This window comes from Rhinatrema bivittatum, chromosome 2, assembly GCF_901001135.1.
Source record: "Rhinatrema bivittatum chromosome 2, aRhiBiv1.1, whole genome shotgun sequence".
Classification (NCBI taxonomy): Eukaryota; Metazoa; Chordata; class Amphibia; order Gymnophiona; family Rhinatrematidae; genus Rhinatrema; species Rhinatrema bivittatum.
This window is the reverse complement of record NC_042616.1, coordinates 591,545,503-591,560,460: the sequence shown is the minus strand read 5'-3', so window position 1 is coordinate 591,560,460 and position 14,958 is coordinate 591,545,503.

The window sequence follows — 14,958 nt, the reverse complement described above, 5'->3', positions numbered from 1 at the left end:
CATTAAATCATGTCTTTCTATATGCTCTACAATTTTGATCTTGAGGATAGTTTCCACTATTTTTCCCGGCACTGAAGTTAGGCTCACTGGTCTATAGTTACCCGGATCGCCCCTGGAGCCTTTTTTAAATATTGGGGTTACATTGGCCACCCTCCAGTCTTCAGGTACAATGGATGATTTTAATGATAGGTTACAAATTTTAACTAATAGGTCAGAAATTTCATTTTTGAGTTCCTTTAGTACCCTAGGATGCATACCATCCAGTCCAGGTGACTTGCTACTCTTTAGTTTGTCAATCTGGCCTACTACATCTTCCAGGTTGACAGTGATTTCGTTCAGTTCGTCTGACTCATCACCCCTGAAAACCATCTCCGGAACTGGTATCTCCCCAACATCCTCACTAGTAAACACAGAAGCAAAGAATTCATTTAGTCTTTCTGCAATGGCCTTATCTTCCCTAAGAGCCCCTTTAACCCCTCGGTCATCTAATGGTCCAACCGACTCCCTCACAGGTTTCTTGCTTTGGATATATTTAAAAAAGTTTTTATTATGAGTTTTTGCCTCTATGGCCAACTTCATTTCAAATTCTCTCTTCGCTTGTTTTATCAATGTTTTACACTTAACTTGACAGTGCTTATGTTTTATCCTATTTTCTTCAGATGGATCTTTCTTCCAATTTTTGAAGGATGATTTTTTGGCTAAAATAGCCTCTTTCACCTCACCTTTTAACCATGACGGTAATCGTTTTGCCTTCCTTCCACCTTTCTTAATGCGTGGAATACATATGGACTGCGCCTCTAGGATTGTATTTTTAAACAATGTCCAAGCCTGTTGAACACTTTTAACCTTTGCAGCTGCACCTTTCAGTTTTTTTCTGACTATTTTCCTCATTTTATCAAAGTTTCCCTTTTGAAAGTTTAGTGTTAGAGCTGCAGATTTACTTATTGTCCCCCTACCAGTTATTAGTTTAAATTTGATCATGTTATGATCACTGTTGCCAAGTGGCCCCACCACCGTTACCTCTCTCACCAAATCCTGTGTTCCACTAAGAATTAAATCTAAAATAGCTCCCTCTCTTGTTGGTTCCTGAACCAATTGCTCCATGAAACAATCATTTATTACATCCAGGAACTTTATATCTCTAGCAAGTCCTGATGTTACATTTACCCAGGAGAAACTATTCTAGCTAAGTTATGGATTGGTCCATAAAAGCAAACAAACAGTTAACTGTGGGCCACAAAGGATTTCCTCCCCCCCCCCCCCCCCCCCCACAGAAAGAGCTCATGCCCTGGGAGGTGCAGAAAGAAGGGGAAGGATGGCAAGGGCAGCCCCAACTAACAAATATTTTATGGCCCTAGGGGCAGGGCCGATGCAGCCCAATGGTCAAACTAAGTGGTCGCTTAGGGCACCAGTTATTAGGAGGCGGCAAAGAGCAGCCATGCGGGGCCACAAGCAGAGCCCATCCCTCTCATGACTGAGAAAAGCAGAGACTCGGGCTGTGAGCTGTGCCTCTGTTTGTGTGTGTGTGTGTGTGTGTGTGAGTGAGAGGGGTTGTGTGTGTGTATGAGAGAGCAATGGTGTTAGTGAGAGAGAGAGGGATGGGGCCTGTGCAAGGGTGCATGTGTGAATGAGACAAGGAGCCTAAGTGTGTGTGTCAGAGTCAATGAGGTCAAGGCCAGAACTGGGGCCTGGACCAGGGGGGAGGGGGGGGGGGCGGGTGCAAGGCAGAAGGTTTGACTAATGCACCTAATACTCTTACACTGGACCTGTTCTCAAGGTAGCAGATGACTGGGGCAGTAGGGTTAGAGTGGGGGAGGGAGTAGGAGTGGAGGGGCATTTAGGGACATTTGCTGTGGAATTGAGGAGGGGGCTGGGAGAGGAAAGCCAACCTATTGACCCCAGCACATTGGTTTATGTGCTTTTGAAGGGGTTTGTGGGATGGTCAATGCTCAGCCTGGCAAGGCAATTTGTTAAATACTGGAGCAAAGGGAGGGGAATCAGGCAAGAGTCCTGCACTTCACTTTAAATGGTTTGGTTTTTTTTTGTTTTGTTTTACCAAAACTGTGCCACTGGGTAACTTTAAACATAACCAACTATATTAACAAAATAGAAAGCTAAGGGTAGCCAGATAACTTTATTTGGGGATATTCAGTGGACCCTTTATTCTGCTGAATATCTGGAACATATAATCCAGTTAATGTAAGCTGGATAACTTGTCTGCTTTCCGGCTTACTGGATATTGGCCTCAGTGTAAACAAGTTTGTGCAGATAGGATGCCTTGGAAAGACTACTGGAGTAGATTTTCAAAGGGTTTATCCAACTGGCTAAAAAAAATCTTCCTCCCTGCCCCCAACAGACTAATTTTTTCTGCTTAATATCACAAGGTGCTCAAATTTAGACAGTTAGAGAAGGCATGGCTGTTGAGGTATTCTTGGTGTGAGTTTTCAGTTTAGCTCTTCAGTGTGGATTTTCTGAGCTATGTGATTAAATATTAGGGATGTGAATCATTTTCCATATCGTCTTAACGATAGAAATCGTGTGGCAGGGCAAGAAAATCGTCTTAGGCACGATTTTTTAGTTAAAAAATCGTTAAAAATCGTTTTTTCCGATTAGTGCGCACTAACTCGAGTTAGTGCGCACTAACGGGAGTTAGTGCGCACTAACTGGGAGTTAGTGCGCACTAACTGAAAATGATACAATTTGACACTTTTCAGGTCAGTTAAGGTCAGTTTAGGAATGAATATGTATTCCTATTGGCTGCCCTCTTATTTATTCATGTTACCAAGTTTCCTACTGACAGTATATGGGGGATGGGAAAAGGAAACAGTTGGTAGCTTGACAAAACAAGTAATGTGATCAGTCAATGTGACTAGAACTTGTGCCCTAACCCTGATACCAGGGGTATTGTGATCTTCCTGCACACAGTGACCTATCCCTATTAATACCAGGAGTGTTGTGATCTTCCTGCACACAGTGCCCTATCCCTAATACCAGGGGTGTTGTGATCTTCCTGCACACAGTGCCCTATTCCTGATACTGGGGGTGTTGTGATCTTCCTGCACACAGTGCCCTATTCCTGATACCGGGGGTGTTGTGATCTTCTTGCACACATCCCGATATCAGGGATAGGGCACTGCATGCAGGAAGATCACAACACTCCTGGTATTAATAGGGATAGGGCACTGCATGCAGGAAGATCACAACACTCCTGGTATTAATAGGGATAGGGCACTGCATGCAGGAAGATCACAACACCCCTGGTATCAGGGATAGGGCACTGTGTGCAGGAAGATCACAATACCCCGGAGGAGTGAGGGTCAGGCAGCTCCCCCCTGTCTGTGAAGCCAGCCTCTCACTAGTAATGCAGGGAGGGAGCTGTCTCAGACTTCACCATCCTCCCCCCCCCCCCCTTACCCACACACCATTCACTAGCTGGGACATGGGGGAAGTCAGGAGTGAGGGTCAGGCAGCTCCCCCCTGTCTGTGAAGCCAGCCTCTCACTAGTAATGCAGGGAGGGAGCTGTCTCAGACTTCACCATCCACCCCCCCCCCCTCACCCACACACCATTCACTAGCTGGGACATGGGGGAAGTCAGGAGTGAGGGACAGGCAGCTCCCCCCTGTCTGTGAAGCCAGCCTCTCACTAGTAATGCAGGGAGGGAGCTGTCTCAGACTTCACCATCCTCCCCCCCCCCCTCACCCACACACCATTCACTAGCTGGGACATGGGGGGAAGTCAGGAGTGAGGGTCAGGCAGCTCCCCCCTGTCTGCGAAGCCAGCCTCTCACTAGTAATGCAGGGAGGGAGCTGTCTCAGACTTCACCATCCTCCCCCCCCCTCACCCACACACCATTCACTAGCTGGGACATGGGGGAAGTCAGGAGTGAGGGTCAGGCAGCTCCCCCCTGTCTGCGAAGCCAGCCTCTCACTAGTAATGCAGGGAGGGAGCTGTCTCAGACTTCACCATCCTCCCCCCCCCTCACCCACACACCATTCACTAGCTGGGACATGGGGGAAGTCAGGAGTGAGGGTCAAGCAGCTCCCCCCTGTCTGTGAAGCCAGCCTCTCACTAGTAATGCAGGGAGGGAGCTGTCTCAGACTTCACCATCCACCCCCCCCCCTCACCCACACACCATTCACTAGCTGGGACATGGGGGAAGTCAGGAGTGAGGGACAGGCAGCTCCCCCCTGTCTGTGAAGCCAGCCTCTCACTAGTAATGCAGGGAGGGAGCTGTCTCAGACTTCACCATCCACCCCCCCCCCCTCACCCACACACCATTCACTAGCTGGGACATGGGGGAAGTCAGGAGTGAGGGACAGGCAGCTCCCCCCTGTCTGTGAAGCCCGCCTCTCACTAGTAATGCAGGGAGCGAGCTGTCCCAGACTTCACCATCCTCCCCCCCCCCCTCACCCACACACCATTCACTAGCTGGGACATGGGGGAAGTCAGGAGTGAGGGTCAGGCAGCTCCCCCCTGTCTGTGAAGCCAGCCTCTCACTAGTAATGCAGGGAGGGAGCTGTCTCAGACTTCACCATCCACCCCCCCCCCTCACCCACACACCATTCACTAGCTGGGACATGGGGGAAGTCAGGAGTGAGGGACAGGCAGCTCCCCCCTGTCTGTGAAGCCAGCCTCTCACTAGTAATGCAGGGAGGGAGCTGTCTCAGACTTCACCATCCTCCCCCCCCCCCCCCTCACCCACACACCATTCACTAGCTGGGACATGGGGGAAGTCAGGAGTGAGGGTCAGGCAGCTCCCCCCTGTCTGCGAAGCCAGCCTCTCACTAGTAATGCAGGGAGGGAGCTGTCTCAGACTTCACCATCCTCCCCCCCCCCTCACCCACACACCATTCACTAGCTGGGACATGGGGGAAGTCAGGAGTGAGGGTCAGGCAGCTCCCCCCTGTCTGCGAAGCCAGCCTCTCACTAGTAATGCAGGGAGGGAGCTGTCTCAGACTTCACCATCCTCCCCCCCCCTCACCCACACACCATTCACTAGCTGGGACATGGGGGAAGTCAGGAGTGAGGGTCAGGCAGCTCCCCCCTGTCTGTGAAGCCAGCCTCTCACTAGTAATGCAGGGAGGGAGCTGTCTCAGACTTCACCATCCACCCCCCCCCCTCACCCACACACCATTCACTAGCTGGGACATGGGGGAAGTCAGGAGTGAGGGACAGGCAGCTCCCCCCCTGTCTGTGAAGCCAGCCTCTCACTAGTAATGCAGGGAGGGAGCTGTCTCAGACTTCACCATCCACCCCCCCCCCCCCCTCACCCACACACCATTCACTAGCTGGGACATGGGGGAAGTCAGGAGTGAGGGACAGGCAGCTCCCCCCTGTCTGTGAAGCCAGCCTCTCACTAGTAATGCAGGGAGGGAGCTGTCTCAGACTTCACCCTCCCCCCCCCCCCCCCCTCACCCACACACCATTCACTAGCTGGGACATGGGGGAAGTCAGGAGTGAGGGTCAGGCAGCTCCCCCCTGTCTGTGAAGCCAGCCTCTCACTAGTAATGCAGGGAGGGAGCTGTCTCAGACTTCACCATCCTCCCCCCCCCCCCCTCACCCACACACCATTCACTAGCTGGGACATGGGGGAAGTCAGGAGTGAGGGTCAGGCAGCTCCCCCCTGTCTGCGAAGCCAGCCTCTCACTAGTAATGCAGGGAGGGAGCTGTCTCAGACTTCACCATCCTCCCCCCCCCCCTCACCCACACACCATTCACTAGCTGGGACATGGGGGAAGTCAGGAGTGAGGGTCAGGCAGCTCCCCCCTGTCTGTGAAGCCAGCCTCTCACTAGTAATGCAGGGAGGGAGCTGTCTCAGACTGGTATCAGGGTTAGGGCACTGTGTGCAGGAAGATCACAACACTCCTGGTATTAATAGGGATAGGGCACTGTAAGAGATGACTGTAGTAGACTGAATAAAGATCTGATGTTTCTGCTCTCCTCACACCAAACAAAAACAACACACAAGCAGAGAAGCCCTTCTTACAAAGCTGAGCTAGTGAGTTAAGTAGGAGGAAAAGTAAACATACTGGTGCCAGTGTGGCTACTTAAAAAATACACTTACCAACAATCAATTACATATATTTGAACTGTGTACAATTCCAGCCAGGACCACCTTTCTAAAATGCACAGTGATTGGCAAATTCAACATGCACTAGCATTTCAGGTGCCTGCTAACAAAAATAATAAACAAACAAGTTCTAGTCACGTGAGTGCTGATCATTACATTACTTTTTTTGTCAAGCTTCCAACTGTTTCCATTTCACATCCCCCCAACCATATTGGTAACATCAATAGATAAGAGCACAGCCAGCCAATAGGAATACATACATACATATTCATTCCTAAGTGACCTTTACTGACCTGGGAAGTGTGAACACTTTGTTTCATTTTCTGTTGGTGTTCGTTAGTTTCCAGTTCCATTTCCCATCCCCCCAACCATCACCTCAGTGGTAACCTTGGTAATATCAATAGATAAGAGGGCAGCCAGCCAATAGGAACTCATATTCATTCCTAACTGACCTTCAGTGACCTGGAAAGTGTTTATTTGCATCATTTTCAGTTAGTGCGCACTAACTCGAGTTAGTGCGCACTAACGGGGAGTTAGTGCGCACTAACTCGAGTTAGTGCGCACTAACACGATTTAACGATTTTTAACGATAAATCGTTAGAATTTCTATTGTATCGTGTTCTATAACGATTTAAGACGATATAAACATTATCGGACGATAATTTTAATCGTTGAAAAACGATTCACATCCCTATTAAATATAGCTGCACAGCTCTGGTAGCACTAACAGCAAACACAATTCTAGCCTGAAAAATTTTGTCTGACTAGATTTGGGTCAATTTTCAGTCTCAAACCTGGACAGTTAAGATTTGGCTAAATATTTGGCTAAAGATAACCAGGTAAATTTATTTTACCGCTCTAAGGGATTTAAAAAATTGACCAGATTATGCTAATATTTTCACAATGATCACACATATTTAGTATTTTCTGATTTTGCCCAATAAGAAATTTTCATTGCTATTACTACTACTGACCACAGAGGGCTTTTTTTTTTTTTTTTTTACTGCTTTCATATGCTTTAAGTTTTGTTCACATATCTTATTTCAACTTTCTTATTTGAACCTGTTGTTCTGTTAAGTTTTGCCTTTCTTTTTCTTTGGATCATATCAGCATCACAACCGAAACAATACTTGAGTTCATAGTTTCATGTGGCAACAACACTATATAATCCCTGTGCATTAAAGAAGATTTTCCAATCATGATTTCTACTTACAATGATGCAAGAATGAGTTTGTTAAGGTGTTAATCCACAGAGGGCCATGGTTTAGAAAGAAGTGTTACTGGAACTGATTGCAGGAATCTGAAAAAAAAAAACAACAACCCAATATCTTCCCTGTTTATCATATCCTGTCCTATAAGTTTTGTTCAAGTAAAAGTCATTCCAAAAATTCTGAAATATCCCTGACATTTCCTTCTATTGGTCTTTCAAGTTTACCTTAAGATTTCTTCCTCACAGAAAATACACAGATAAAGCAAATAAACATGTTCAATCGGCACATCTGGTATTTGCTTTTTGGCTGACTCTATCTTACAGCAGCAGTACTAGCTGAATAGTTCAATACAGCCTGCAATATTTATGGGTTATTTCTTCTTGTGGTCTTATTCTTTGTTTTCTTTTTTTTTTTTCTTCTGTATATTTCTAAATATTTACACAGGTTTCAATATGGCAGATACCCATTATTATTTATTTATTTATTTATTTATTTATTTATTTATAGGCTTTTTTTTTTGCCGACATTCGTAAGGCACATCATGCCGACTTACATTGAACTGAAAGGAAGAAAATACAATAAACAATAATACCATATTGAAGTCAATGTAAGGAGAAACTATGTACATCCTATGAGGTAGTATATGTCAGATTTGACAGCAGCAAAAAGGTAGAAAGGGCAGAGATAGGAACTTTATACATTCTATACATCATTATCTTTATCAATGGATTTCGTATGTCGAGGGAGATCGAATGAAAAATTCTGAGGGAAGGATAGGAAGGAGGGGGGTGGTCGGTGGGAAAGACAAGGCGAGGATCTGACTCAGTAGTCAGACTACGTTATATTTGTGTCAGGGTAGGCCTGTTTGAAGAGCCATGTTTTGACTCCTTTTTAAAATTTGGTGAGGGATGGCTCTATACGGAGGAAGGCGGGGAGAGAATTCCAGAGGGAGGTACCAGCTATGGAAAAGGCCCTATCTCTAGTGAGGGACAGATGTGCTGACTTAAGAGAAGGAGTGTGTAGGGTACCTACATGAGCATTTCTTATGGGGTGGTTAGTAGTGCAGAAGCGAGGCATTTCTTCAAGCCAGGTGTGATTGAATTTGTGTAATGAACAGTGAAGAATAGTAAGGGTTTTGTATTGTGAGCGGAAGGAGATGGGCAGCCAGTGCAGGTCCTTTAAGACAGGGGTGATGTGTTCCGTTTTGCGAGTATTTGTTATGACTCTGGCCATCGAGTTTTGAAGGATCTGTAGCGGCTTGATGGTGGATGCAGGAAGGCCGAGTAGGAGGGAGTTACAATAGTCCAGTTTCGCAAGCATGGTGGTCTGCACTACGGTACGGAAGTCTTGAGTGTGAAGTAATGGTTTGAGTTTCCTTCCCTTTAGGAGGGATTTGATGTAGGGTTTAAAGTTTAGTTGATGATCTATGAGGACACCCAGGTCTCTTACTGCACGTAGATGGTGTTGTGTAGTGGTTGTGTTCTCGGGTGTGAGATGTGGCATGCGGTCCGGATGGCTAGAGATGATGAGTAGTTCCGTTTTTGATGCATTTAGCGCTAAGTGTAGGTTGGACAGCATGGATGTAATAGATGTAAGGCAGAATTCCCAGAAATGCATGGATTCATCAATTGATTTTTGTATCGGTATCAGAATCTGCACATCGTCTGCGTATAGGAAACATTTTAGACCTAGGTCGGACAGTAAGCAGCAAAGAGGTAGGAGGTAGATATTGAACAGGGTGGGCAATAATGAGGAACCTTGAGGAACACCCTGTGTGATTGGGACGTGTGAGGATTGGTGTCTTTCAGTTTTTACTATGTATTCTCTGTTGTTAAGATATGAGGAGAACCAAGAAAGGGCGGTGTCAGCAATGCCTATTTCCGCCAGGCGGATCATTAAGATTTGGTGGTTAACAGTGTCGAAAGCTGCAGAGATGTCTAAGAGTGCGAGCAGGTAGGATTTTCCATGGTCCATGCCCTTGAGAATAGTATCTGTCTTTGATAGTAATAGGGTTTCTGTGTTTCGGGCTGCGCCATATTAGAGATCTTAGACTAATTTCCTCTTGAGCAGTTGACGTATGGTTGTGCTTTGTATATAACTGCTTGTGGTTGTGGGAAGGCCACACACATTAGCACTGAACTGACTTTAATTCATAATGGTGGAATTCCTATTACGCGCCCTACCCGCAGTTGTCCTGCGCACGGGACTGCTCACCTTCAGGGTCACACAGCGGGTCCCGGTCCTGTCTCCCTCGCAGCCCTTGCAAGTCCGGCTAGACCCCGGCATCCTGCGGCGGTGGTCGCCGGGCCTTCAGTCACATGCCGGGACCTCACGCCAGACCTCAGCATCTCAGCAACTAGCCATGCCCCTACGTGCAAGCACGCGGACCAGTTGCCCTGATGCAGGTTGCAGGGCAGGGCCTAGTTCCACTGCGCACCCTGATTGAACTCATGTTATAAGGAAGTTCCTGGCCTCACTTCCTTGCCTTGGCAATCGACTCGGTTTGTTCCTGAGATTGCCCTTGCTCGTGTTCCTGCTTGCTTGTTCATAGTCTCGTTCCAGGATCCTTCTGTTCCAGTTCCATTCCTGCTTGTACCTGCTTCCTCTTCCTGCTTGTTCCTGTGTTCATTGTTCATCTCCCTGGTCTTACCTTAGACTGACTTTCTGGTAAAGACCTCAGCTTGTTCCTGACCTGCCTGCCACCTGCCAAAGACCTCAGCCTGTTCCTGACCTGCCTGCCTGCCTGCCACCTGCCTAAGACCTCAACCTGCTCTTTGACCTTGCTTGACATTTGGATCTTAACCCTTGCTTTGTTGACCACTCCTTGGACTGATTCTTGTACTTTGACCCTGCTCGCCTGACCTTGCTTGATTCTGGCTCTGTACCTAACCTTGTCCTCACCAACTCTATTCTGGTTCGCTCTCCTCCAACATGTTTCCAGCTTCGAACCCAATAGCGCTCTCCCAGTGTCTGTGGGCACGCCGGACTCTGACTCTCCCAGGAGACCCTGCGAGGCCCAACTAAGTCCCAGCAGCCCGGGTCCCTATGGGCTCCTCCCGGGGGGACCTCGGGCTTCCAGTGGTGAAGATCTACACTGCCTCTGTCTCCTTCCATGCTGCGCCCCCTGTGGCCAGTCCCTGTACTGCCACAGGACAGGGGTCCACCCCCGAGTGCAACAATTCCTAAGTAGAATGGTCTTTTAAAAACTTGAAACAATAACTTCAATTTAACAAATATCAGAAAACTAAAGGAGCTTTCCTGGAAGAATTATATATATATATATATATATATATATATATATATATATATAGTATTTATCTGCATTTGAATAAACATGGGCCCCTATAGCATGGAGCCAAATCATAACATGATATTTGTGCCCCAGAACACACCTTATGCATGCACTATTTTTTAGGGATGAGCCTTTGAGCTGATTGTGAAGACTATTGTGGTGAATAATATGAGGGGTTACAATATTCTATACTCCACGGACAAGAAAGACACCATGTGAAACAAACAGTGATATAAGGGAGTGTTTATCCCATATTAAAGCAAACAAATAAGTTTCTATTAACATTTATATATATTAAAAGATTCTAGGCACCATGATATACAGTATGGTATCTATGTCCCCATTAGGAAGTCACAACTGTGGTAAAACAAGTGCCAATGTAGGGGAGATTTTTGAAAGTACCAGACCGAATATTGTTGTTTAAAATTCAAGGAATTTTGAGTGATTTTTACATTGTGTAATGATTATATACATATTGCCACCTGCCACTAAGTACCATTAATTATGACTGCAGAGTGAATATCAACTCACTGGGTTTCCACTCATAACCCTTTGGAAAAAGTTTTTTTGGATAGAGTTTGAAAAAAATTGATAAGGAAGGCAACGAGAGAATTTGAAAAAGCTTGCTGTGGAAGCAAAAACTCATAATAAAATCTTTTTTAGGTACATCTGAAGTAAAAAGCCAGTAAGGGAGTTAGTTGGACCACTAGATGATCAAGGGATAAAAGGGTCACTAAGAGATGACAAAGCCATAGCAGAGAGACTAAATGAATTCTTTTCTTCAGTCTTTACTGTGGAAGATGTAAGAGAGATATCTATATGTAGAACAAGATCTTTCTAAGGGGGTCATTTTCGAAAGTGATTGCACACGAAAAGGGACTTTAAAAATGCCTGCCCTGACTCCGCCCCCACTAAATGGGGGCGGAGTCAGGGCAGAGTCGGCCCCGGAAGAGGAAGAGTCGGGGCAGCACCGGGGCCGACTCTATGGAGACATCGCTGGCGGCGAAAGGTAACGACCCTTATTGCCGCCAGTTTTGTGCCAAATAACTACACCTTTTATGTTGTAGTTATTCGGTGAGAAAGTCAGCAGCCAGCACACCGCAGTGGTGCGATGGCTGCCGGATTTCGCAGGCCCGCCCCCTGCTTCGCCTCTCCCCCCCCCGTTACTGCCAGATTCTCTAAGGTCTGTGACATTATAGAATCCAGGCCTAAGAGAATAAATAATCCAATGCAAAAAAAGGGGAACCCCATGTGTTGGAAGCTGACAAATAGAACAATTTGGGGCGGATTTTAAAAGCCCTACGCACGTAAATCCAGAGGATTGCCGCTGTGTCGAAGGATCACATGCCAGCAGGCTGCCGGCGCGCACAACTTGCGCCTGCCTGGATGCAGGCGCAAAAGGTAAAATAGAAATTTTGGAGGGTTAGAATAGGGCTAGGGGAGGAAAGGTTAGGGGAAGGGGTGGGAAAGTCAGGTTAGGTGGAAGGGAAGGGAACTGGGAAAGGCAGCGCGGCTCGGCACGCGCAAGGTGCACAATTGCGCACCCCCTTACATGCGTCGACCCCTGATTTTATAACTTGCATGCACAAGTGATAAAATCAGGTGTACATGCATGCATGCCAGGTAGCGCACTCACATGCACGCCCACGCGTACCTTTTTAAAATCTACCCCTTTATGTTTTAACAGGTGACCATCATATGCTGATGAACACACAGTCTTTTATAAACTGATTTCATGCACTCACAATATTATAATCATCAATAACCATAAAACCCAGTCTTTCAGTAGAATAGTTCAATTTTCCAGTGCCTTCATTTTCCACAATATTTTTTTAAGAAAGTTGTTTAGATGCATTTAAAAATGACTTATCTGTTAAATTAGTTAAGTCAAAAAAGGTCCATCGTATATGTTGACACTGGCTCAGGGTTTTGCATCCATCTGCATCAGGGGTATAATAGAAACCTTCAAATACCAGCTTGAAACACTACAATAACGTAAAAGAAACCATCATAATTCAGATAAAAAAATGTATATATGTCTTATTATTGCATTTATGTTTAACCATTCAGTGCTTAAACAAGCTGATGCAGCTGGACTCAAACTCATAGAGACACCATTAAGAGTGCCAAGAGCTCAGTGTTTTGAATATAAAGTGAAAAGAGCATTAATCCAGATTACTAGCAGAGATGAGGATTAGCCAGCCAACTCCAATATTCAGAATTAGCTAGTTAACTGGCTGGGCCAAAGAGCTGTCTTATAGTTAGGTAGCTATAGTTACTTGACTCACTTTAAGATAATATGTTTTCATTATTGAATATACTACCAAAGTTAGCTGGGTAAATTTATCCGGTTAACTTTGCTTGTCGGACTGTGTCTGAATATGGACCTCTTTGACTTTAGCTAGCTATTTTCAATGAAATGTGTACTAGGTATGATCCACTGAATTTTCAACTAAAGTTACCCACATAACTTTCTTGTTCTCCAGTTTACTGAATATTTACCTCACAGTTTCTTGACTAAATAATGTGAATTGGAAGTTCTCAAGTATGTGTTGGTTCCTCCTCTTCTCTCTTGTTTTCTCTCCTCTATCTCATTCCTGAGTTCTCTATTCTGCCCTTCCACAGCATTTTCTTCTCTAAATGCCTCATCTGCTCCATGATCCATCAGTAGTCCTCACAGGATCCTGTTAACAGAGCCCTTGAAATTGTGTGCATGCCAAAAAATTAACACCTGGTTTGATGCATGTGTTAAATTTAGCATAAATGCACTAAGTAAGTAAGGAAGGAAGGCACACCATGTAATGCTTTTAGCATAAATGCACTAAGTAAGTATGAAGGAAGGCACACCATGGGCCTCATTTTCTAAAGTATCGCAGGCCTGCGATCGCACCTCCGCAGTGCGATAACTGCTGGCATCGTGCCCAATAACTACACCATAGAAGGTGTAGTCATTGGGCGCGAAATAGGCAGCGAAAAGGCTCCTTACCTTTTCACTGTCCGCGCCGTTCTCGCAGAGTCGGCCCCGGTGACTCCCCGACTCCTCCTCTTCCGGGGCCGACTCCGCCCCGATGTAGGTAGCGCAGGCATGCGCTACCTTCGCTAGCTATTACTAGCTTGCGCTGTTAGCGCAAGCCTGCAATAGCCTTAGAAAATAAGGCCCATGTTATTTAGTGTGCACCCACAAAAGCCTCATTTGCTTCTGGAATTCCTTCATTTACATATGGTTGCATGCCAATTTTAATATACACATGCTAAGGTCTTTTAAGTCTGTTCTTGCATACATGCCTTTCGTGTGTAGCAAGTTATTTCAAGTGCATGCTAAACTGCCTTAACATGCACACTGTGCTTTAGTTATAGTCCCCTAAATCTGTTAAATTATCTTTTTAATCTGATTAAATTTCCCCCTTATATAAATGATTTAAAATGAGAATCTAATTATCTTATTCCATTCATAGTTGTGGTATGTGTTCTGACATTGCTCTTAAGGGAATGATTTGCAGAGCTAGTGCTGAATGCCGTTTCAGAAGTGTTACACTTGGTGTATAACTGATTATCAAATTGCATGCTTCTGTGTGTTTTCTCTGCCATCTGGGATGACTTCAGGCATTTGGAGTTCCATTTATGTTACCAAGTCACCATGGTTTCAGCCAACTAAAGTAAGACCATCTGCAAATGAATAAATGCCACCCTTCTGTGCTCTTTCCTTTCTGCGCATACTGTCACATCACGGTTTTCATACTTTGGTCTACAAGTGGCATACAGCTTGTATAAATATCTCTTCTGTGCCCCATTTTCTATATTTTTGGATGGAAGTTCACACTGCAAGTGATTATTAGTTCTCTTTCACACTGTTTCTAATAATAAATTGTTAAAAGTGTCGCGGAATATAATTATAGCATTATGGCTTTTAATTCTCTGTGGAATTCCATGCCAGACTTAAAACTGATTCTGTTACTCTTATTTTACTCTTCAAAAATCTGAGACTAGTGACTAGTTCTGTGCTGGAGCGAGAGCAAGATGTGGTGTTCTTTGCTATTAAGCCTGACTCTGCTAGTGCATTTAGTTTTCATTTTATGTGTTTGAAGGTTTTATGAACTAACACTGTATCCTACTTACTTAGCCCATTGGTAGTCAGCACAATATTCAACAGGTCTGATTTCCAGGTTAATCAGAATATACAAATATATTCAATTATGTCTGAAAAATATTTATTGCTGAGCTGATGATATATTTGCAAAGTATGATTGACTATATGGGATAAATGGTAACACAAGCCATCAAAGCCCCTGCTCCACCCTCTAGTCAGATGCAGGGGCTCTTTCGGAAGTTCTGGGGCCAGTTTCTGAACTGTGCTCTCATGGTTCCTTTCTGGTGGGGGAGAAGA